The sequence below is a fragment of the Piliocolobus tephrosceles genome, chromosome 8 (assembly GCF_002776525.5).
Source record: "Piliocolobus tephrosceles isolate RC106 chromosome 8, ASM277652v3, whole genome shotgun sequence".
Lineage (NCBI taxonomy): Eukaryota > Metazoa > Chordata > Mammalia > Primates > Cercopithecidae > Piliocolobus > Piliocolobus tephrosceles.
Window position 1 is genome coordinate 98277259 of NC_045441.1, and position 23149 is coordinate 98300407.

General features: G+C 45.7%; 1 protein-coding gene across 13 annotated transcripts in view; it reads right to left on the reverse strand.

Annotated features, from left to right (window-relative positions):
* ATXN7L1 (ataxin 7 like 1) overlaps window positions 1–23149 on the reverse strand; it is a 268359-nt gene that overhangs the window by 80431 nt on the left and 164779 nt on the right. Inside the window, exon 1 of one of the 13 annotated variants that reach the window (XM_023183065.1) lies at window positions 6490–6536. The exons of 11 other annotated variants lie outside the window; for them this stretch is intronic. The gene's annotated coding sequence lies outside the window, so the exon portion shown is untranslated. Of the gene's footprint in view, window positions 1–5970; window positions 6096–6489; window positions 6537–23149 lie in introns of those variants that run through there. One more of the 13 variants, XM_023183063.2, reaches the window with a different exon arrangement.

A 23149-nucleotide genomic window follows, 5' to 3' on the forward strand; every position in this document is an offset into this window, starting at 1 on the left:
CACACTTTCTCTACAGGGTCCTCTTGTTGAGACCAGGACCTGAGTATCAGCAGCAGGGAACCGGCAGGTGATGAAGGGCCACGAGGGTTGCTTTTAGCTCCCCTATGGCTTGACCCAGTCAATCCCTGAGCTTCCATCATGGATGGCGGTTACTAAGAACACCAGGCTTTAGGCTCTGACATTCTCAGGGCAGGCTCTCAGAAACCCTGTTCTCACTCCAGCTGAGGATGTTGGTGTCTTCAGGGAAGAAACGGTCTTTACTAAAAACCAATCTTGGAAACATTTTGCAAAGCGTGGTCAGAGGCCACCTGTTGGCCTTTAGAATCTCAGCATCAAGGATATCCCACAGCAGGGGAAGAAGGAGAGGAAGTGGCATGGCCAACCACATGCCTCTGGGAAGAAAGCAGCATTAAGATGGGAGGCAATAACTAACATAAATGAATTTTCCTCTCTTCATCCATCTAAGGTTAGTTTCCCAACTTCCAGGGGGAATGAACACTAAGGGCAGATTAAAAGAAAAAAAATACACAGATGCTCTCTGACTTGCAATGGGATTATATCTGGATAAACCCATCATAAATTGAAAAAAGCATAAGTCAAAAATGCATTTAAGGGCCGGGCACGGTGGCTCATGCCTGTAATCCCAGCACTTTGGGAGGCTGAGGCGGGTGGATCACCTGAGGTCAGGAGTTCAAGACCAGCCTGGCCAACATGGTGAAACCCTATCTCTACTAAAAATACAAAAATTAGCAGGGTATGGTGGTGGGCGCCTGTAATCCCAGTTACTTGGGAGGCTGAGGCAGGAGAATCCCTTGAACCCAGGAGGTGGAGGTTGCAGTGAGCTAGGATTGGGCCATTGCACTCCAGCCTGGGTGACGAGAGTGAAAGTCCATCTCAAAAAAAAAAAAAAAAAAAAAAAAAAACGCATTGAATACAATAACCTACTGAACATCATAGCCTTAGCTTACCCTATCTTAAATGTGCTCAGAATATAAACTGCAGTTGGGCAGAATCCCCTAACACAAAGCTTATTTTATAATACAGTGCTGAATATCTCATGTAATGTATTGCACACTATATTGAAAATGAAAAACAGAATGGTTACATGGGTACTTGAAGTACAGTTTCTACGGAATGCATGACACTTCTGTACCATCTTGAAACCAAAAAATCATAAGTCGAACCATTGTAAGTCAGGCACCGTCTGTATCTATATGTAATTGTTGGCAAGACACTGAGAGGTTTATGCCAATGAATCTATTAACAGATCAGGGAGTTGGCCCAGAAAGGCGATGGGAGGGAAGGGGCCCAGAAGGGAAGGTAACAATTCCTGACATAGTTTCTGGAGCCTACTGGTCCACAAGCTTCCCTTACTCAACCTACCCCTAATAAGAGTCTCTCTCGAGACAGGTGGGCTGCCACAGTCACCTAAGAATCATTATAAGCCACATGAAAGCGAATTCAGACTTCCCTAGCCACTGATGACTTTTAAACATATTCCTGTCTTTCTCTCATTGCATTTCCTTTGACTATGCACCCACACAGAGATGGTGCCTGATTCTATAAACGGATGCATGAGAGGAATAAACTCACAGATGAATCTGTACCCCATGGAGGTTCCTGCAGTGTTCTGACGCTGAGGCAGGACCAGGCTTGGTCAATTGGTGTTATGGGTTAAATTTGTCCACTTCAGACTTCATATGTTGAAGTCTTAATCCCTAGTACCTGAGAATATAAGCACATTTGGAGAGAAAGTCTTTGAAGAGGTGACTAAGTTAAAATGAGGCCATTAGGATGGGACCCTAATCCAATAGGATAGGTGTCCTTAAGAAAAGGAAGGGACGACAATGGCACAAGTCCAGAGGGTGGATCACATGAAGAGGAGGCAAGAGGGCAGCCATCTGCAAGCCAAGAAGGGGCCTCAGGAGAAACCAAACTTGCCGCCACCTGAATCTTGGACCTCCAGCTTCCAGAATTGTGAGAAAATAAACTTTGGTTGTTGAAGCTACCCAGGCTGTTTCATTTTGTTAGGACAGCCCTACTGTACCAAGACAATTGGTTCACCTAAAAACCATGCAAGTTCACCAGATCAGGGAGAAAAAGTATAGGACGGAGGCAGAGGCCCAGGTGCAGCTCGGATGCATCCTCCTACTTGGGCTGTGTTTCAGAGCAGTGTGACAGAGCAGGAATGCAGCCTGGCTTCAGCTACCCGCACGAGAGCATTCTTTCATGCATTCCCACTGACCATGAGACCCACACCACTACCTCACTGACACCATACCCACTCACTCCAAGGCTTTAGTCATACAAAGAAAACAGCTATTCTATATTGTTCTTTGGTGCTTTCATAATGTTTAACCATGCCTTTTACTTAAAGAATTCCAGGAACTGGACTTAAGAGATCCAAAATATGGAACCAAGGTTGTGGAGTGTCCCACCTCAGGAAGGAATGCTGAACAACTGATTTACAGTCTTGTTGTTGCCAGCCAGACCACCAGATGGCCCATGACTCAAGACAATCATCACAACCAGATACATTGACTTGCATACCCTACCCCCTCACATGCTTTGCCCAGCCCAGACTGCATACCCTACCCTGATATCAATTCCTGTACTTCATCTAATAAAAAAATCTCACCTGGGACTGGGTGCGGTGGCTCATGCCTGTAATCCCAGCACTTTGGGAGGCTGAGGTGGGCAGATGGCTTGAGCTCAGGAGTTTGAGACCAGCATGGGGAACATGGAGGAACCCCCATCTCTTCTAAAAATACATAACTTAGCTGGGCATGGTGGCATGTGCCTGTAGCCCCAGCTACTTGGGAGGGTGAGGTGGGAGGATCACCTGGGTCCAGGAAGTAGAGGTTGCAGTGAGCCGTGATCGTGCCACTGAACTCTAGCCTGGGCAACACAGAGCAAGACCCTGTGTCAATTAAAAAAAAAAAAAAAAAAAAAAAAAGAAGAAGAAGAAAAAATCCCAATCGGCTCTTTTCAGAGGGTCAGTCAGGGATTTCTCTCTCTCTACCTTATGCCCGGGCATAAGCTCCAATGAAGCCTTGTCTGGGAAGGCTCTTTTGGCCTCATGTCAATTTCTATTGCACCGAGTGTCCAAGAACCCATGGTCAGTAACAGCAAGGTCAAGGTGAGACAAATCTCCTAATCGCTGACAACTGGCAAAATCTGCATGTCCTGAAGACCTCAAGCTGAGGTACTCTACAAGTACAAGGAGTAGGTGTGAGTAGCTGGTCTGAAAAGTTATGACTCCAGGCCATAGTCTGGGAGTGACCCACTCCTTTTATCAGCTTACTTTCTTGTTTTACCTCTTACCCAAAAAGTAATCTGATTACTGGTTCTAATTAATCTATATGTCATGGCTGTCATTCCAGAAAAGACAAGACCTTGGGGGTGAATGGACTAATGGCAAAGTGAGGTCACTGTTAGTAGACTCTCAATGGTTTGACGAAATTACACAGACCATCTGGGCCAGTGCTGCCTTTGGCGGGGAATTCACTGGTCTCTAAGTTCTGCCGGGGTGCCTTGGTCTTCCTGGAGTGTAGGGTGGACAGAACCATTTCCCAGGGTCCAGGAGAGAAGGGGTGGGCTCACAAATGCTCACTGCTGCTAAGGGGCCCAGCTGCTCCGGGTGAATTATGTTTTAACAGCAGCTATGTCATTGGAGCTGAGCTGGAGGGAGGAATCAAAGTGAGGAAGGAGGGTGCTTCTAAGGTATTGGCAGACCAATGTCTGGAGCGCCTGGGAGGGGCAACGTGCTCTAGGAGACAGAGCTGAGGGGCCTTTACTTTCCCAAGGATGGCAGGGTGGGCGGGTTTGGCTCATTCAAATGCAAAAGCCTTTCAGTATTCACTGCCACTCCTCCTAGCTCCAACAAAAAGGCCTTTAGGTTCTCTTCACATCTTTCCATTCACTTGGGCTGTGGGGGTTATTTACACAGCCAGGGGAGCCCCTAAAATCATTCCTAGCTGAGATGCATACAAACCAACACACACCTCAAGCCTGACACCTTCCGAAGGTGGGCCTAAAGTCCTCCTGGTCCCAACCAGACATACGGAGGAGGCACGGGGAGGTGGAACAGAGGCCCCATACACAGGGGCAGGTTTGAATCAAATTAGAACAAAGAGTCTCTTAGCATCACGTCGTAGCTAGTTAGCCCACAGCAAATGGGGGCACGAGGAGGCGAAGGTCCGATGGATCATGTCCGAGCCTGAGTTTTAGCTTCTCAGCTCCCCTGTGTGAGCCAGGCCCCAAAGCCAGGCTTTCCCTACTAGAACCAAAGGGCTGGACTTGGCCCCCACCAGCTCAGTGGGGCCTGTGTGAGAAAGCACAGGACACACTCTAAACGTCAAAGACCTAAAGCAAGGAAGCCTCATCATTATTTTCTGCAAGGTTAGAGGAGACAAGGCACTTTTTTTTTTTGAGATGGAGTTTTGCTCTTGTTGCCCAGGCTGGGGTGCAATGGTGCGATCTTGGCTCACAGCAACCTCCGCCTCCCGGTTCTAGCAATTCTCCTGCCTCAGCCTTCTGAGTAGCTGGGATTACAGGCATGTGCCACCACACCCAGCTAATTTTTTGTATTTTTAGTAGAGACGGGATTTCTCCATGTTGGTCAGGCTGGTTTCGAACTCCCGACCTCAGGTTATCTGCCCGCCTCAACCTCCCAAAGTGCTGGGATTACAGGCATGAGCCACTGCGCCAGCAAAAAAAAAGCATTCATATGAATGAGAGAAACATGGAGAAGAAAAGAAATCCTCTCTTGACAGCACTCAGCAGTTAGAACTATGTCAAGTCTCAGCCTAATGGTCACATTTACCACCTTGGAAATTTCCGTTTTCACTGTCCGTTCTCATTTATGTGATGCTGGGGGTGGGGATGGACCTGTCTGTGTGGGACTCAAGGTCCTGGATCTAAGCAGACCCGCTCCTCAGAAGGCCTTCCATGAAGCCTAAGTGATGTTTGTCGTCTTCTCCTTCTTTTTCGATTTGTTTAGTTTAAAATATTTAACCCGAGGCACAATGAAGTGTCTGATTTACAAGGTTCTCCCGGACCATTAGACTGGGACTCCACACTCATTATGCTGATGAACGCGCTACTTACTCATGCAAATTCCAGGAGCGGCAGACTCCGAGATGGGAGGTGCTCAAGGTATGATATCAAGGGCTGATTTAATTACACAGCCATTCAGTGGGCCAAGCACGGTAATTTTTAGCCAACTGTTCTAGTAAATATTACGGGAAACCCTTTTATAGAGTGCTAATTCTGGCTTAGTGTTTTCGCTAAGCTTTAGTTCTTACTCAAAACATGCACATGGGCCCCCAAAGATGCTACCACCAGGCCAGAAAATCACACAGATAATGCATGAGCCGGTATGCCATCTTGTAGTCAATCATCCTTTTAAAAATGTGATAAACATCTCCATATCACTGTCATTTAGGTGGGGACAAACTAAGATCCAGTAACTTCCCTGTGTCTGTCCTTCCTCCGGTCCCCTCCCCCATGACTCTGAGTCCTGCAGACTAGCCCTTGGGCAGGTTTTGGGTCACCAAATGCCACTGCTCCCGGCAGTTTGACCAAACAGCCACTGTAAACTCATTTCAGACATTTGAAACAATACCCAATCACTGCATCCACCCTCGAGGAGCGCCCCAGAGGAAATGGCATCATTACTTTCATTTTACTCCGTTTGTGAACAACTAAAGGAAAACAACACGTCCTAGGACTCTCTGAAATGTTATCAAGTGACCCCTAAGAAATTAATCATCAAGAGCTAAAATAACCCTCTGCTGCACATAGACCGCCGTTTCTCTAAGTGGAGAAACAAATTTCACTTTCCATAGTTGGAACAGAAACTCTTATGCATCCCCGTTTCTTCAAAAAAAAGTCTATAAATAACCTAGGATCAGCAAAATTATGCAAAACATCCTGCTAGAAGAAGAAATGTAAACTAAAACCACTTACAGAGAGACTCAGGCTGCCAACTTAATCTGATGCTACGACGACTGTAAACATGTTGTACTTTTGGAACCTGACGCGATCCACATTAGCACGGATGTCATTAAAAAAAAAAAAAAAAAAAAAAAAAAAAAAAGAGAGAGAGAGAGAGAAAGAAAAAGGAGGAAAAAAATCGCAACGACTAAACAACAACAAAAGCCCAGCCCCAAAACAGAGCAATGTGATTCGGTATTCTGCACAGTGCACAGCCCGACGGCTGACCAGCTGCAGTCAATACCAGCTATCCGTGCTTGCACACGCCAACTGTTTTGACTACAGGCACTTGTTAAACACAGAGTTTCAGGTCCTACCAGTTGGACACCAGAAGTTCATAGAACTGACCCAGTGCCAAGAACAACAAGCACAGAAAGTGAACTGGCTGCCTCGTGCGGGTGTTTTCGTTAACTGTTTATGCAAGCCCCAAAGCAATTGGGTAACAATTAAGAATAAAAAAGAACTTAAATAACAAAAGCAAAAGATTACCACCTTGAAGGAAATGTAGATATTGGCAGCTGAAGGACAGACGTCATGCTACTTTATTGGTGGGGTGGGTGGGTAGTTTTCAGAGAGAACTGGTTGGGGGAGGGGGAGGTGTCACATGACACACTGCAGTTATTAGCAGAAGGAACTGGGTGCTTCCTCGAAGCATCTTTTAGAGATTGACTTAGATTTTGCAGATGTGGAGGCTTTGCTGCACATCTGGGGGTGATGGCAGGAGCACTAGAATTTGTCAGTTGGTAAATCCCATAGAAAAAGAAAGGGACATACTGGCTGAATATTTCTTTCTTTTCTTTCTTTTTCCTCCTTCCTTCCCTCCTTCCCTCTTTCCCTCCCTCCCTCCCTCCTTTCCTTTCCTTCCTTCCTTCTTTTCTTGAGATGGAGTCTGGTTTTGTCACCCAGGCTGGAGTGCAATGGCACTTTCTTGGCTCACTGCAACCTCTGCCTCCTGGGTTCAAGCGATTCTCCTGCCTCAGCCTCCTAAGTAGCTGGGATTACAGGCATGCACCACTACACCTGGCTAATTTTTGTATTTTTAGTAGAGACGGGGGTTTCGCCATGTTGGCCAGGCTGGTCTCAAACTCCTGACCTCAAGCAATCCACCCGTCTTGGCCTCCCAAAGTGCTGGGATTACAGGCATGAGCCACCGCACTCAGCTCTTTCTTTTTTAGAGACCTTTTGCTCTGCTACCTAGGCTGAAGTGCAGGGGTGCCATCAGAGCTCACTGCACGCTTGAATTCCTGTGCTCAAGCGATCCTCCCGGTTCAGCCTCCTAAGCAGCTGCACCACTGCACTTGGCTAATTTTTAAATCTTTTGTAGACATGGAGTCTTGCCACCAGGCTGGTCTCAAACTCCTGGCCTCAAGCGATCCTCCTGCTTTGGCCTTCCAAAGCACTGGGATTACAAGCATGAGCCGTCATGCCCAGCAGAAACACTTCTTAAATTGCTTATTTTAACAGGCTTTTCCATTTTTCCCAGAGTGCATCAAGCAGTATCTCATTGTAGGACCAAGAGAATTAACCAAATAAAATTTTAGTTACCTGAGGAGTTCAGAAAACAATTCCAAGAGAACCTGGGTGTGGATGTAAAAGCAAGAAAATTTTTTTTGTTTTTGTTTTAAATAGAGACAAGGTTTTGCTCTTGCCCAGGCTGGAGTGCAGTAGTGCCATCATAGCTCACTGCAGCCTTGAACTCCTGGGCTCAATGAATCCTTCTGCCTCAGCCTCCCAAGTAGCTGGAACTATAGGTGTCTGCCACCATGCCTGGCTCATTTTTAAAGTTTTTGTAGAGACAGAATCCCACTATGTTGCCCAGGCTAGTCCTGAACTCCGGGCCTCAGGCAATCCTCCCGCCTGGGCCTCCAAAGTGCTGGGGTTACAGGCTTGAGCTACTGTGTCTGACCGAGTGAGAAATTTTAAATTGCTGGGTGGACTTAAATCTAATGCCCCATCCATCCATCCATCCATCCATCCATCCATCCATCTAATTTGAAGAATAAAATGTCACTCCCTTCCCACTCCACAGATTTTGGGGAAAGTCATGAGTAAGTAGAAACAGGCTGTTTGGAAAAGCCACTGTGACTGTGGGCCAGCTTCACATTTGTTCTGGAGAGCAAAGGTTGCTCCTCTGGTTTTGGGGCCACCAGCACCATGGTGGTGAACAGGAACCCACATGGTGGCTTTCTCTTTCCTCTCAAAGTAACCCACATTTTATTACCCACTATATATAGAAACTGTTTCACTGGGATCTGAAATGGAGCCACCCCGTAGTGAAATGCAGCAGTTGCCTGACACATCACAGGAGACGAGCAAAGGCAACTCAGCATATCCAAGACCAAGGAAGGAGCAGGGGAGGAAGAAGTCTGGGGTGGGGAAAGGAAGAGGGTGGAGGGATGTAGCAAGAGAAATTTCAGGTCCTGAGGGAGAAATGAGCGTTTTTTTGTTTGTTTGTTTGTTTTTTGTTTTGTTTTTTAAGGCAGAGTCTCACTCTGTTGCCCATGTTGGAGTGTGCAGTGGTGCCATCTCGGCTCACTGCAACCTCCGCCGCCTGGGTTCAAGTGATTCTCCTGCCTCAGCCTCCCCAGTATCTGGGACTAGAGGCGCATGCCACTGCACCTGGCTAATTTTTGTATTTTTAGTAGAGATGGTTTCACCATGTTGGCCAGGCCAGTCTCCAACTCCTGACCTCAGGCGATCCACCTGCCTTGGCCTCGCAAAGTGCTGGGAGTATAGGCGTGAGCCACCGCGTCTGGCTGAGAAGTGAGTCTTCAATCAGCCCTGTCCTCGGGGTCAGCAACCGTTAAAGTAGCCCCAGGATTTCTGTGGGTTAAAACCCACAGTTCATGTTTCTTTCACGCACATTACATTATTTGATCCTGTGAGGTGGGAAGGGCAGCTATTATTACCACCATTACAAAGGAGGGAAACGGGGCTCAGAGAAACCTGTGACTTTCCAAGTTACACACCCAGGAAAGCTTTCTGATGTCCAATCCTAGGTCTCAGCCTCATGGCTGATAACGTACGCTGGTGTGCAGTTTCATTATTCACAAAGCAGCTTAAAAGGGGCAGACTTTATTATTCCCATTTTCACAGGCAAGTAAACTGGGATTTGGAGAGGCTATGTGATTTGGCCAGGGCCACACTGCAAACCACAAACAGCACTAAGTCTTCCAACTCCTGGCCCGGCCCTCCTTGCTTCCCTCTATGGTGCTTCCAGAGAAAATAATAAAACTAAAATGGCCAATGGAGTTGTTTGACTGTAAAAGCACAACCTCAGCCAGGCGCGGTGGCTCACGCCTGTAATCCCAGCACTTTGGGAGGCCGAGGCGGTGGATCAACTGAGATCAGGAGTTCGAGATCAGCCTGGCCAACATGCTGAAACCCGTCTCTGCTAAAAATACAAAAATTAGCCGGGCGTGGTGGCTGGTGCCTGTAGTCCCAGCTACTTGGGAGGCCGAGGCAGGAGAATTGCTTGGATCTGGGAGGTGGAGGTTGCAGTGAGCTGAGATCATTGCACTCCAGCCTGGGTGATAGAGCAAGACTCCCTCTCAAAATAAATAAACATTAAATAAAATAAAAGCACAACATCTCCCTCAGTTTTCTCAACACTCCCTGTCTTCACAACTTTTCTAGTGTTTCACAGTGAATGTGCCTAACACGGAAGGGTTCCTTTCCACAGTGTAGGGGGAACTTTGGACATCTGCACTCCAGAGCTACTATTTCAATGGAAAACAATCGTCTTGATCCAGTTCGCACCCTGTCCTTTGATTTGATCAGTTCACCTAAATGCCAACCCCTGGTTCCTTACCGAATCCTAGTCTAAGAAGCAGTGAAGTGGAATGTCCCAGCAGGCCTGACAGCTGTACGTTATGAAGCTTGTATGTCCATGGTGCACCACTGCACATGTAGAGGGGATCTAGCTTAGCATATGGTTTGGTGGATCGCTTCTCTAACAGGTGTTTCAAAGTTAGGCCTTTGCTGAGTTCTTTGCAACAGAGGTCACTGAAGACATTGGACCAAATGTAGGTTTCCACTGTCATGTTCCCTTGTCCATGCCAACTGGACACACTCACAGCTTAATCTGGGCTGATATTACTATTAAGTGACACAGGCTAAGCAGGTTCACTGCAGGCGTTGGGCATTTGTTCTGAGGGACAGGGTAGTGGGTTACTGCAGATGGCCAGCAGGTTTGCAGGTAGCAATGAATGGAGGTGTCTGTCAGGAAGTGAAGGTTCGGGGCCAGGATCAGAGATGTTGAATGTAGAATGCAGAGGGGAGCCTGTCAGGAGGTGATGGTTAGGAAGTTACAGAACATTCTACCACCCCCTTATGAATCTGCCTGTCACACTTCTTTCTCCCTGAAAGTACAACATAAGAAAACATACACCCAAAGGCCAGGGAAGTTGCGTGTCAAGGTGGACTTCACGTTGACTGTTATGAAGGTCATGAAGACTAACGAAATCTACATGCTCCTGTTGACTGGAAATGATCTGCAGCTTGGTGGGAGGTATATGTAGTGCTTCCCACTGCTAGTGAATACTCACTCTTAAAGGGGTTTCTTTAGGTGGGTTTGGTAACCAGAGGACATTTGCATCCATGCTGCCTGAAAGAATGTGGTGCTAGGTGAATCAGAACAGTCTTGGCAGGGAAACTCGTTTGCTTGCAAGGTATAAAGTGAGGAGAATATTTCCACGTAACATGTGACTTCTCTGATCATAGAGCCCCACCCCACTCCCACTTTTTTGAAGCCAAAAAGAAGGACACATGATTTGACAAGCATTGGCATATTAAGGAAAGACAGCGTAGGCTATTTAAAATCAGAACTTCTGAAAGTCCATGAGGCCTAGCTACCGAACTTGTCATATTAAATTAAAGTGCGCTAATAGAGAGATATGGAATATTAGCAGAAATCTGTTGTAGTTAGACTGCATGCTTAACAAAAGCAGTTCCACCACAGACCAGACAAACGCTGTTTTGCTGATGCAGATAGAGAAGGGAGTTTGGGAAATGCTGGAGAGCTCAGTACATGCAGCCCATTGAGGATAAAGCTGGGGCCCCGTGCCCATGCCCTGGATATTTATACTCCTCCAAGCGAAGGCAGCCACATCAGACTCCACATGTGGAGGAAGGAAGCTGGGCAGGGACCAGCACAGTCTTTATACATGGTCTGAACATGTGGAAAGCTGGCCAAAAAGAGGATGGAGCCACAGGATGGCGCCTGAGCTTTTGGGAGATACAGAGGCAAGGAAAGCATGTTGGTAGCTGTGGCTGCTACTGGTTGCAGGCTTGGCTTCAATGCTTGGGTTCCAGTGCCTGACCTTGCCATGCAGACTTCCCAGTAGTGTCCGCACTCAGCTTAACATGCCTCATTTATGCCCTGTTACCTGGATTCACAGGGACTAAGCCAGTCTTGCCTGATCATACCAGCAACTAGATTTTGGCTTAATCCTTTGTGATGTGGCCCACAAACCAAGACGTTGTTACTGATGTCACAATGTCAGTTTTGCATTGATGGGACCACATATGCTAGATTTTTCTTTTTAAAAAATAATGTTTTTTTTTTTTTTGAGACAGAGTCTCACTCTGTCGCCCAGGCTGGAGTGCTGTGGTGTGACCATTGCTCACTGCAGCCTTGACCTCTTGGGCTCAAGTGATCCTCTCACTTCAGCCTCCTGAGTACCTGGGACCACAGGTATGTACAACCATGTCTGGCTAATTTTTATTATTTTTTTGTAGAGATGGAGTTTTGCCATGCTGCTCAGGCTGGTCTCCTGGGGTCAAGTGATCCGCCTGTCTTGGCCTCCCAAAGTGCTGAGATTACGGGAGTGAGCCACCGCGCTTGGCCATACACCAGATTTTGGGGGAGAGTGAGTATCAATGTCAGCCAGCCTTAGCCAGTACTGCATTGCAGTTTGAAAGATGACTTTATGGTAAAAGTCTTAGATGTGGGTTGACTGGAATCCAGACCACTGGACTGAAGTTCCCTGAGAGCAGGTTCTGAGTCTCAGCCATCTTTGCAGGCTAGTGCCTAGCCAGAGCATAGAAACTTTGCTGTGTGTTTTAAATACATTTTTTGCATGAACAAATGAAGTCTCTCTTAATCTGAATTACAAAGATATATGTATACCTTACTAGGCATATCTGGAAAGTGAATACCTTTATATTAAATATGCATCAAATTTGGTGTTTCTAAAAAGTTGTTTGTGGTTCAAGTTAGGGAGAAGGTAGAAAGCCTTTCCATTTAAAATTTATAATGCCAAATCTTTAAAAAGATGTAGCCACATTGGAACAGGGCTCTTTCCAAAAGATCTTCATTCCACTGTACTTTTTTTTTTTTTTCTTTTTTCTTTTTGGGGTGGAGCCTTGCTCTGTCACCCAGGCTGGAGCACAGTTGTGCAATCTCGGCTCACTGCCATCTCTGCCTCCCAGGTTCAAGTGATTCTCCTTCCTCAGTCTCCCAAGTAGCTGGGATTACAGGCGCACGCCACCACGCCCAGCTAATTTTGTATTTTCAGTACAGACAGGATTTTGCCATGTTGGCCAGGCTGGTCTCAAACTCCTGACCTCAGGTGATCTGCCTGGCTCAGCCTCCCAAAGTGCTGGAATTACAGGCATGAGCCACCATGCCCAGCCATTTCACTGTATTTTGATTTCTTAAGCGGTATACTTTGAATGTTACTTGATCCTTTTTTGATAACTCAAAGTCACTGTTACAGGCATTAATTGCTATAAAATTATGACTTTAGAGCCTACGACTGCAGCTGTCAAACTTTTTGACCCTGATTTACCTTAAGAAATGAATTTTACAGTGCAACCTAGTATTACAGATATGTAGATGAGAGACAAGTTCCCAAATATAATACTTACCTTCACTATCTAAAAAGCACTGTGATCTCTTGTCTTCCGTTGTTTAAAATGTTGGTCAGGATTCACTCAACTGATTGCCCCATCATCATGGGTGGTGCCTATGGTTTGCAAACACTGAGAAAGAATGCAGGGCTTTTAGCTTCCCTGCTTTCTGGCTTTTGCCTGTATTTTCCTGCAGTCTGCTGTCACTTCTTCTTACTGTGAAGGCCTGCCTTCACAATCCTCCTTAGAGTTCTAATTTCCTGAACTTGGAAATCAGACCATCAAGCTTGCTGGTATTATGTATAAACTGAGAGTAAACTGTTTCTCAATGACAGCCTGAAGGTGCCCTGGACCACAGTGTGGAGCTGAGAAGCAGTGACTCAGAGCCCCTTCGAGTGCTCTGAGCTCCTGGTTGGGTTCCCACGCAGCTTCACTCAATGGCAGAACTCACGATACTGAGATATTATGGAACGCACCACCTGTAAACACCTGCATGTGCACACAATGTTTTCTTTTGTGAAAGGAATATTCCAATGACTGGGACTGGTGGGGCTAGAAAATGACAAGGGCGGGGGCTGGGTGTGGTGGCTCACGCCTGTAATTCCAACACTTGGGAGGCCAAGGCGGGCAGATCACCTGAGGCCAGGAGTTCGAGACCAGCCTGGCCAACATGGTGAAACCTCGTCTCTACTAAAAATACAAAAATTAGCCAGGCGTGGTGGCACACACCTGTTGTCCCAGCTACTTAGAAGGCTGAGGCAGGAGAATCGCTTCAACCTGGAGGCAGAGGTTGCAGTGAGCCGAGATTGCACCACTGCACTCCAGCCTGGGTGACAGGGCAAGACTCTGCCTCAAAAAAAAAAAAAAAAAAAAAAGAAGAAAAAAAGACAAGGTCTCCTGGCAGCAATGTTGCTCCATGAATGACCATATCTGAGCTCCTGTGTATGAAGAGGTTATTCCTAAAGTAATTTATTGCTTCAGGCAGTTTGCAACGATGTGATACCTTGACTTTTCACCCTGAGCTGCCTTTGCTCTATTATTATTACTATTGAGACAGGGTCTGGCTGTATCACCCAGGCTGCAGTATAGTGGTGCATCTTGGCTCACTGCAAGCTCCACCTCCTGGGCTCAAGTGATCCTCCCACCCCAGCCTCCCCAGTAGCTGGGACTATAGGCGCACACTACCGCACCTGCCTACTTTTGCACTTTTTGTAGAGATGGGGTTTCACCATGTTGCACAGGCTGCTCTCGACCTCCTGAGTTCAAGTGATCTGCCTGCCTTCGCCTCCCAAAGTGCTGGGATTACAGGTGCGAGCCACCGCGGCCGGCCCCTGTGCCCTGTTATTTATAGCTCCTCCTAGTGTACACTTTAACTGTCATGGATCTTTCCACTTAAATGCAAAAAAAGACAAGCATTAATATATGAAATTTCAAAAGGTGTGTCAAGTTTGTGTGTGTGTAGATATCTTATATTGATTTCTAAAAATTACAGCAAAAGGGGTACATACTGTGCCCCTAAACAACCTAAATTACAAGCAATTAGGCACTGGTTAAGTAAATTATTGGCACATCCATTCAATGGAAGGCTGGAGATGCATAAAAATGATGATGCAGATCTATATTTACTAAAATGTATCCATGATAATTTTAGATGGAAAAAAAAGCATGTTTCAAAGCAATGTCTATAAGATTCCACTTTTATTTTAAAAATATAAAATATATGCATGTGGATACATATGTACAACACAGAGACAAACACATACACATAGAAAAAAGATTGGAAAGTTTTACATGGAAATATTTTCTTATTTTACTTGTTTCGACTTTTCTGAAATATTGGCAGTTTTTGCAGTGCATTCCTTTTATAATAATAACAAAGGCAATTTTAACTTTGAAAAAAATAAAACTATATTATTATGTAAAACAGCACCTCTGTTTGGGGCACCACCCCATTTGCACCCCATCCCATCCTCATGTCAAACTTTCAGAAGAGTTCTACTTATACAAAAAAGGGTAAGTTAAATGTTTACTAGATAATTCTTACATTAATGCATTTTAGTTTTTTAGAGACAGGGTCTTGCTCTGTAACCCAGGCTGGAGTGCAGTGGCGTGATCACAGCTCATTGTAGCCTCAAACTCCTGGGCTCAAGTGATCCTCCTGCCTCAGCCTCCTGAATAGCTGGAATACAAGCATGAGCCACGGTGCCCAACTCATTAATTCATTTTAAAGCAAACCACTGGCTTATGGTTTTACTTTTAACAGTCATGTTCTCTTCCCTGATAGAATTATGGAGGTGGAAACTCAAGCAGATGTCTTGGCTAGTTACTTTCTTGGCAGAAGCAGGCTATGGGTCTCTCCAGCCTTGCAGAAGGTAAGTTGAGAAGCTCACATGATCTATATTCTGATGTTAGTTTTCCCAACCAGAGTCAATTCAAGTGTAAAACAATGTTAGTTTAAAGATGGAAATGATCCCTAACTCTTGCTAGTGCTTTCCTCTTTACAAAGTTCATTTGCATCCACAGCATAACTGGTATCTCATAGAAAACTGACTAGGGAGGGTGGGCGAGCAGAAGCATCACTCTCAGTTCACAGATGAGGAATCTAAGAGGGGGCAACTTGCCCAAGGCCACCCTATGGGGACTGGTACAGACAGGATCCAAACCTAGTTTTCCTGGGTTTGTTTTTATTCTGTGCCATTGCATTCTTTCTAGAAATAGAGAAATCATAATTTATCATCCCAACTAGACACCTTTGAAAGTAAAAGGGGGTGCTAAATGGATGAGCCCCAGGGCAAGAGGTATAAATTGTGACTCTCCCAGGCAAATCAGGACTTCTGGTCACTTTAGATATAACCCAGCCCCTTACACACACACAGACCCACAACACACACACACACACAGACACACACACATGCACACAGAGCGAATCACACCTTTTAAATAGGCAAGAGAAATGCAACAGGGTAACAATGCCTATAAAGTGCTAGAGTATTAAAAAATAAAAATAAGTAAACAAAAAGTACTTGAGGCCTGGCATGGTGGTGTGGTGGCTCATGCCTGTAATCCCAGCACTTTAAGAGACCAAGGCAGGCGGATCACCTGAGGTCGGGAGTTTAAGACCAGCCTGACCAACATGGAGAAACCCCGTCTCTACTAAAAATACAAAAAAATTAGCTGGGCTTGGTGGCAGGTGCCTGTAATCCCAGCTACTCAGGAGGCTGCAGAAGGGAGAATCGCTTGAACCCGGGAGGCAGAGGTTGCAGTGAGTTGAGATCGTGCCACTGCACTCCAGCCCGGGAAACAAGAGCAAAACTCTGTCTCAAAAAAAAAAAAAAGGAAAAAAAAAAGTACTCGAGTGTAACTTGTATTTTATTGTTTGTGGAAGTTAGTCTGGGCTTTACCTTTCCAGGTCATCAGCTCCCAGGTAGTAAGAAAACAGTCTAGATTGGGCAACTGGTATTAATCAAAGTGGGCCACATTCAAATGTGGCCAGTTTAAGTTTTTCTGCTATCCATATTGATCCAACATTCTGAACACAAAAAATGGGTTTTATTGTTGAAACTTACGACTTACTATAATCACTGCTAGAAACAGGCTTTTTACTGGTGCAGTTAACGGTATTCAAGATATGTGGCCTGGCCAAAACCTTGAGAGACACTCCCCACCCTTGTATAAACAGGTATTAGAATCCAGCCAGGCCTGTCCCTTCAGAGACGGTGCTCCAGGCTGCCCTGTGTCCAGCCACCAAATCTGGATGGTTTATGAGGGGATGATGCTGCTTTGGGAAAACAGTGTAACAGTGTTCCCTCTCTAGAGGGTTCTTGTAGTTAGTTGCCTGGGGCGAACCTTTCGTGTCAGGTGTGGTTGGAAAACCTCAAAGGAGAGAGGGCTGGGCCTTTGTCAAGCTTCCCAAACAAGCTGAATCAACTGTTTTGTTTCTACTTGTCCATAAATATTTGTTTGATAAATGCCTGCATCTGTGGCAGAATTCAGTCTCATACCCACATTCATTCATATGGTAGCAAGGTTGTGCGGGAGAAGCTGACTCTCACCACGTTGATCTTTCACAACTTTTACACTGGCAACTGTGTTCTACCGAAGAGAACCCAAGAGGCCTATGTGGCCAAACCACTTTAGGTTGGTCCACAACAAACATGCCACTCGGTGAATCTGAAATGGGTAGACTTCAGGAAGGGATCCCTTAATACATTTTCCTCATCACCAGATTTTGAGCCTCGGGAAAGCAGAGACGGGGTCTGTCTTATTCACTACTCTAAGCCTCATGAAGTGCCTGCCCACAGGAAATGTGTAATTTACATTTGTCAAATGAATAAAATAAGAAAGAATTTTGTCATTTCTAGATCTGGTTTATTTTTTATTTTTTATTTTTTATTTTTTTTGAGAGGGAGTCTGGCTCTGTCGCCCAGGATGGAGTGCAGTGGCCGGATCTCAGCTCACTGCAAGCTCCGCCTCCCGGGTTTACGCCATTCTCCTGCCTCAGCCTTCCAAGTAGCTGGGACTACAGGCACCAGCCACCTCGCCCGGCTAGGTTTTTGTATTTTTTTAGTAGAGACGGGGTTTCACCGTGTTAGCCAGGATGGTCTCGAACTCCTGACCTCGTGATCCGCCCGTCTCGGCCTCCCAAAGTGCTGGGATTACAGGCTTGAGCCACCGCGCCCGGCCGTAGATCTGGTTTATTAACTGTAATCTGTGATTGTTCTTTTTTCCACTAATGAGAACTGATCTGCACAGACCACAACCTATTGTTTGCCCTGATAAAGTTAGTGCTTCAAAAAGCAACAAATAACAGGCCAATAATAAAAACCACTGGGATGGTAATGTTTAATTCACACAATAATGCAATGAGATTGGTATCATCACCCCCACGTTTGGATGAGGAAACCAATGTCCAGAGAGGCTTTATCTTTTTTATTTTTTGTTTTTTCTTTTTTTTTAGACAGAGTCTCACTCTGTTGCCCAGGCTGGAGTGCAGTGGTATGATCTCGGCTCACTGCAACCTCCCACCTCTTGGGTTCGAGTGATTCTTGTGTCTCAGCCTCCCAAGTAGCTGGGACTACAGGCATGTAACATCACACCTGGCTAATTTTTGTATTTTTAGTAGAGATGGGGTTTCCCCATGTTGGCCAGGCTGGTCTCAAACTCCTAACCTCAGGTGATCTGCCCACCTTGGCCTCCCAAAGTGCTGGGATGGTGGCATAAGCCAAGTTAGTAAAGTCAAGACGCACTCAGTTCTGTCAGACTCCAAACCCAAGCAAGCTCTCCTGTGCTGTGCTACCCAGAATTAGCAGTAACCCAGTTTTGTAGAGATTATTTTTTATTTTAATTAATTAATTAATTAATTTAGAGACGGCGTTTTGCCCTGTCACCCAGGCTGGAGTGCAATGGCGTGATCTCGGCTCGCTGCAACCTCTGCCTCCTGGGTTTAAACAATTCTCCTGCCTCAGTCTCCCGGGTAGCTGGGATTTACAGGTGCATGCTTCCATGCCTGGCTCATTTTTGTATTTTAGTAGCGATGGGATTTCACCATGTTGGCAAGGCTGGTCTTGAACTCCCAACCTCAGGTGAACCACCTGCCTTGGCCTCCCAAAGTGCTGGGATTACAGGTATGAGCCACCATGCCTGGCCGAGTATTTATTATTACTTTTACTCTACTCGCTTTCTGCTGCGCTACTGAACACACATTTTTTTGGCACTTCATCTCATTTTATCAAAAGCTTTTATGGGGGGAAAACTAGATGGATGTTGGAATATATAAGCCTGCTTTCCGGTTCTTTTACTTTTAATTATTTTGATTGACATGTGGCCCTGAGGGATGTCTAACGGCCTCTCCTATCTTTGAGCTGCAGAAGAATCCATCGCCAGGAATCTGTTGCAGCTCTCCCTGTCTCCAGGACACCACTCTGACACCCTCCCCCCATGCACCCCTGCCACTTGCCACACTAGACAACTGAGAGCCTTTTGTTTCATGCCTCTGTGGCTTGGTGCACAGTGTTCTTTCTCTGGAATCCTGGTCCACTCGTTTGTTCTTCCCCTTGGTTAACTTCTTGTTCTCTTTCAGGACCTAATTCAAACATTAGCGCATTTGGGATACCTAGGAGATTCCCTGCCATCCGGAACCTCTGCCAGGTGTCACCTGAAGCCCGTTCTCTCTGCTCTCTGGACCCACTGAGCACACCTCCACCTTAGCACCTGGCACGTGGCTCCGTAGTAACAGATAGATTTGCCACCCTTCTTCGCATATAAAGAGCCCAAGTCAGGGACTTTTTCTTAGTACTGGTACATAGCAGGCACTCCAAGTGTGTTAGATAATGAATGAATAAATCAGGAAATAATTAGCCAATTCACAGTAAAGCAAGAGAGAAATGCAGGGATCAGTGGGCAGCAGTCTGCAGTGGTCTGAGGGCTAGCTAAACTTAATTATTTCTCTTAGCCACTGTGCTTATTTTTTAACCTTAAGAGCATTATAGTTTTTTTTTTTTTTTCTTTTTTGAGATGGAGTCTCGCCCTGTCACCCAGGCTGGAGTGCAGTGGCACTACCTCAGCCCACTGCAACCTCTGCCTCCCGGGTTCAAGCGATTCTCCTGCCTCAGCCTCTGGAGTAGCTGGGATTACAGGCATGCATCACCATGCCCGGCTAATTGTTTTGTATTTTTAGTAGAGATGGGGTTTCACCATGTTGGCCAGGCTGGTCTTGGACTCCTGACTTCAAGTGATCTGCCTGCCTTGGCCTCCCAAAGTGCTGGGATTACATAGTTGGTTTTTATGAGACAACAGACCATTTAATTCTGAGTGTTCTGCTCCTTTGCCTGTTACAGGAAAAACACCACCACCACCACCACCAAAAACAAAACAAAACAAAACAAACAAACAAACAAAAAACCCAAAACAACAAACTTCTGGAAAGATTTTCCATTGTGGCCAGTTCTCCATCACTATGCCAGCCACCAGCATCCCCTCTGGGGACTGGGGTGATCTGATAGCGCCCAAGGACAGGTTGCACCAGCAGTTCATAGAACACTCACCAACTCTGTGGCTTCTAGGTCCCCGATGTAGACCAACAAATGACCTGAGCAGAGCTATAGCTCAATCCAACCGTGGGACTCTGGCCTAATGAGAAACAATTCCCAGCATAGCCTGATCCCTTCAAAATGTAATTCTTTCTGACGACACTGTGTAGATAAAAATAATTTAGTGATTTCCTCCCACTAAACTCTTGGGCATCAACCAAAAAATCTGCACTGTGGCTGCTCTGGTGCTACTGTACAATGGTAAATAGTTAGGTTTTCTTTGTGCTTTTATCAGTGTTTATCAGCAGGAACACACCTGGCATTTTAAGAGGGTTAATTCTCCATTGGGTGGAATTGTTCCATGCAATGCACAGCATTTAGCATTTCTACTCCGATGGATGCCAGTTACTACAACAGCCCCCAAATGAACATTTTCCAAACATCTCTAGTAGTAAGAGCCATCATGAATACTGGGCTTCCTGGTGGAGTTAGATTTGATTAATTTTGCAGCATCTTAGAAGAAATGGAAGAGGCCACCCAACCCAGGGGGTGGGTTGAATTGTAAAGGGACGAGGCCCAGGGAGTTAGACAGCACACATGAAGCAATGAGCCAGTTGGACCAAGGGTTATTTGTGGGAAGAAGTGGAGGTCCTGAGAGCAGAGAAGGTGCACTGGCTCCTTGAATGAAGGAGTCAAGGAAGCGAGGAAGATGGGCTCACGGAACCAAGAGATCTGATCTTGGGTAGAGGTCAAAATGGCACAAAAAAGATGAAGAATGAGTGGGGGATGGGGGGAAGGCTGGGCTATGGGCTGAACCCTGGCTGCAGTCTGAGCCTCCTCCTCTCAGCCTTTGGCATGCACGGCATACCAAAGAAGCCAAGAAAGTCATCGATTCTGGACAGCTCCAACAGCTTAAAGTTTCTAGTTAGGAACTAGCTCTCTTCTCTTGCTTGGCCTTAAAAGAGCAACAACACAGCAACAACCCTATCACCACTGTGGTCACACTCTGCGAACATGACCCCCTGCAGAGAACTTCTGTGTTTCCCAAAGTGACCTAAAAAGGCATCTGCATCACAAAGTGGGAGAGGCTCTAAAACAAGCCAAGGAGAAAAATCCACTGAAGTGCTGAGTAGACAGGGCATGAGTACAGATATCGTTGCCCATCACTTTGATTTAATGGCTAGAAGCTCAACAGCTCTAACAGGAGAGCAATGGGCAAAGTTGCAGTGAAGCTACTTATTCCTTTGTCTCATCTTTCTCACTTATTTTAAATTTATTTTATCTTGTTCTGTTGTTTGCAACTTCATAAGTGGCCTTAAATCCTTTTGCAACAAAGACGGGTATAAATAAATAAAGCAAAGAAATAAAATACGTGGTTGCTGTTGTCAGCACTGCCAGACTGGGCGCGAAGTGTTTTATCTCTGATCTAAGCGTAAGGAGGTGCTCTGCTGAAGTGGGAAGGGAGGAAGAAGGAGGAGAAAACGCCACAGTGTCGTGGAGAGCGGTTGACCGTGGACCCAGAGGCCTGGGTACTGTTCTGTGTCTGCATCAAAGAGTCACAGAGCCTCATGCGAGTTACTAGCTTCTTGGGCCTCAGTGTCCCTACCTTCAAAATGAAGGATTATATTGAATGATTTCAATGGTCCCCTTATTTCCAAGCACTGCGATTCTGTGAGGCACCCACATTTGGCTCTTGTTCCTCTTCCTCTCTTCCTTAATACAACAGCCTCTCCAAGTTGAGTGGGCCAGTAAGGGCTCCTTCTAAAGGAGTTTCTAGGGGTGAAGACAAATATAAGTCAGATGGGTCATCCAAAGAAATATTTTTGCCCCATTAAAATAAATTGGAGCGCAACTTATTTGAGAATGTAGGAAATGAGGATTTCACTGGATAATTAACTGATCAATTTTCCCATTGTGAAATGGGTTAAAAATGTTGGCTTTTATCTCTATTCACTGATGAGGTGGTAAGTTCCTTCCTTTTAAATAAGTTCTGTTTTAGAAAGTAGTATCATCTGTTTGTACAATACCTAAGACTGCTGTACCATTCATTAGTAACAATCAAAAGAATATTATCAGCATATGCCCAAGAAATGGAAAGCATTGCTAATATTCTGGGACGTTCTCCTTTTGCTTTCTATTTAAGATTTTAGACTTGTTTTGGTGTACATAGTCTCACAAAACCATAGTCACTGTTCCTATTTGTATACAGCATGTCTTAGGACAAATGTTGCTTTTAGCAGACCTAATTCAGAACATCAGAGAGTAGTGCCCTAGAGCAGTGGTTCTCAAACGTTAATGACTCCAGCTTCTTGTTAAAATGCAGATTCTTATTCTGTAGGTCAATGTATTTTAATCATGCCTTTTAGAAATTTTTCTATATTTCTAGCTGGGCATGTTGGCTCATACCTGTAATCCCAGCACTTTGGGAGGCCAAGGTGGGTGGATCACCTGAGGTCAGGAGTTTGAGACCAGGCTGGCCAACATGGTGAAACCTCGTCTCTAATACTAAAAATACAAAAAATTAGATGGGCGTGGTGGCAGGTGCCTGTAATCCCAGCTACTTGGGAGGCTGAGGCAGGAGAATCGCTTGAACCCAGGAAGTGGAGGTTGTAGTGAGCCGAGATAGCGCCACTGCACTCCAGCATGGGCAACAAGAGTGAAACTCTGTCTCAAAAAAAAAAAAATTTTTTTTTTCTGTATTTCCAATGCTTTGACATCGCAGGACCTTGCTTACTCTGGGGAGACTGCTCTTCTCAGGGCCAGCCAGTTCCTAGAGATAATAAATGACTCACCTACAAGTATGAGCATATACGCAGACCAACAAACCCGAAGCCCACACCCCAACTACCTCTTTTGTCTGGCTCTTACAATCCAGACCACTAGACCCCTTCCCTAATCACCCCAGGGTTAGGTACCAGACAACTAAAGACAGCCTCTCTACCCTAAAGCCTACTGAGATTATTCAAACGAGCCAATCCTGAACTGGGTTACCCTGCCTAGCCAATTCTTTCCTGTGGAAACCACCAGAAAGGCTTGCCTACATTTTCTCTCATTCTCTGTGCCTCGTAAGCACTCCTGGTGCTTCCTCATGTGGCTCTGAGGTGTGGTGTGCCTCCTTCTCTTGGGAAGTGTGAAAAATGAACTATTATTTCAATGGCAGTCATCTCCTGATCTCCTGGTTTCCCACACCTGAATAATAATAAAGCTTGCTCTTTCTTTCTTTCTTTCCTTCCTTCCTTCCTTCCTTCCTTCCTTCCTTCCTTCCTTCCTTC